Consider the following 2910-nt stretch of genomic DNA (forward strand, 5'->3'; position numbering starts at 1 on the left):
ACTAGAGAAAGAATGGCCTTTCAATCAATGATGCTGACCAATTGGATATATGCGTGCATCAAATGAGTCCCAACCCTTACCCCATAGAGTACACAAATATTTTCGAAGGATTGCAGGTTTAAATGAGAAAGCTAGATGATAAAATTTTAAAGGGAAACAGGAGAATATCTTTGTGCTCCTGAAGTAGGCAGATTTCTTAAATAGGACATAAAATCACTAACCACAAAAGAAAAATTCATGAATTGGGACTATGTTAAAATAAAGACTTCTGTTCATCAAAGGACACTATTGAAAGAATGGAAAAGTACCCCATAAAGTGGGAGAATGCATTTGCAATACATGTATTGAACAAGCGACGTGTATCCAGAATATATAAAGAAATTTTCCTAAATAAGAAAAAGACAGCAACCCAATAGATACATGGGTAGAGTACTTAAACAGTCACTTCACAAAGAGGTTATCCCAATGGCCAATGAATGGATGAAAAGAAGCTCAATCTCTTTAGGCACCATGGAAACACAAATTAAAACCAATACAAGTACCGCTATATACTCAAATGGCCAAAAGGAAAACGACCTAAATTACCAATGTTCACAAGGAGGTGAGCAACCAGAGCTTTCTATCTGGTTGGGTGAACCAGTTTGGAAAACTGATGGTTTTGACTAAAGCTGAAAACATGCATACCATATAACCCAAAAATTCCATTCTTAGGTACACACCCAAGGGGGCAGGGGGAGAAAAAACTGCCGTCGAGTTGAATCCGACTCATAGTGACCCCCTCCTTGGGTTTCCGAGGCTGTATCTCTACGGAAGTAGATTGCCCAGTCTTCCTTCTGAGGAGTGGTTGGTGGATTTGATCTGCCAGCCTTCTGGTTAGCAGTCAAATGCCTTAGACACTATACAGCAGAGCTCCCTAGAATACTAGAATAGGAGCACTATTCAAAGTAACCTGGAACTGAAAACTATCCAAAATCCCATCAATGGTTGACTAGATAAATCAGTTGTGGTATATTTACATAATGGGACACAGCTCAACAATGGGATACAACCCAACAATAATAACGAATGAATTATAGCTATTACAACAAAATGGACGCATCTCACAAACATAAGATCAAGAGAAGAAATCAGCCTTGGATGCACCTCACAGACATTATGTGAGTAAAATAAGCCAAACTCAAAGGAGCATATACTATATTTTATGCATTGAATAGTGTCCCCCACCCCCCAAAATATGTGTCAAGTTGTAGCCCCTGTACCTCTAAATATGATTCAGTTTAGAAATAGGTGTTTTCTTTCATTATGTTAATGGAGTCATTCCAGAATAGGGTGGGCCCTAAAACTAATCACTTCTAAGTGATGTCGTAAAGAAAAAGAAAAAAAAAAAAAAAAAAAGCAGCATAGACACACACACACAGAGGAAAAAACAGACGCCAAGGAACTCCCATCCCAAGCAAGGATTCTCCTTCCATCTGATCTGGAGCTCCACCCTCCAAAACTGGGAGACAGTCAATTCCTGTCATTTAAGGCCACCCACTTGCATTATTTTTTTGTTATGCTAGCACTAGTAAACTAAGACACTGTATGATTCCATTTAGAGAAATTACAAAAACAGACAAAATAAATCTATAGTGTTAAAAGTCAAAAAAGTGGTTACCCTTGGTGAGGAGGGGTAGTGATTTGAAAAGGGTATGAGGGGAGCTTCTGGGGTACTGGCCATCTTCTGCTTCCTTGATCTGGGTGCTAGTTGCCCAGGTAAGTTCAACTGGTGAAATTCAACATGCTGTATACTCAAAATACTTGTATATTGCTGTATGTGTATTAAGTGGTGGGAAAGCCAGGGAAAGGAGAGGAAAGCCAGGGCCACCAGGACAGAGTGAGGAGCAATGGCAGTCCAGGTAAGGGAAGGGACCCAGGCCCCACCCCCAAGTGGCAGGAAAGTGGCAGGGATCCAGGTAAGGGGAGGGTGGAGAGGTTTCAAACAGTTAAGGGAGACAGACTTGTCTCTTGGATTGTCCTACTGTGGTGGCATGTTGCTGTGAGGCTTGAGGCCATGCCACCAGTGTTTCCAACTCCAGCAGAGTTGCACATGGTACACAGGTTTCAGCATGGCTTGCAGACTGAGACAGACTAGGAAGAAGGAGGAGGTCATCTGTTTCTCAAAGACTTCGCCAGGGAAAACCTTATGAATAGAAGAGAAACACTGTCTGATAACATTACTGCGCAATTTTATGAATAGCCCAGAAACATTGTCTGATGCAGTGCAGGAGGACAAGATTTTGGTGGGAAGGCTCTCAAAATACGACTAGGAAAGACCTGCATCATCAGAGGAGAACCAAGATTTCTGATATGGATAAAGTAAAGCTTTCGAGACCTCCATTTGCTGACATGGCATGACTCAAATTGAGGAGAAACAGCGCAAACATCCATTAATCGTTGGAACATGGAATGTACGAAGTATGAATCTGGGAAAATTGTAAATTGTCAAAAATGAAATGGAATGCATAAAGATTGATATCTTAGGCATTACTGAGCTGAAATGGACTGGTTTTGGCCAGTTTGAATCAGACAACAATATGACCTACTATGCTGGGAATGACAATTTGAAGAGGAATGGCATGGCATTCATCATCACAAAGGATGTTTCAAGGTCTGTCCTGAAGAACAATGCTGTCAGTGATAGGATAATATTCATACGCTTACAAGGAAGACCAGGTAATACGACTATTATTCAAATTTATGCACCAACTACCAAAGCCAAAGATGAGGAAATTGAAGATTTTCATCAGATTCTGCAGTCAGAAATTGACTGAATGTGCAGTCAAGATGTGTTAATTATCACTGGTAATTAAAATGCAAAAGTTGGAAACAAAAAAAGAATCAACGGTAGTTGGAAAATTTGGCCTTGGT

Source organism: Orycteropus afer, unplaced genomic scaffold (assembly GCF_000298275.1).
Source record: "Orycteropus afer afer isolate SDZICR_OR568_19922 unplaced genomic scaffold, OryAfe1.0 scaffold00127, whole genome shotgun sequence".
Taxonomy (NCBI): Eukaryota; Metazoa; Chordata; class Mammalia; order Tubulidentata; family Orycteropodidae; genus Orycteropus; species Orycteropus afer.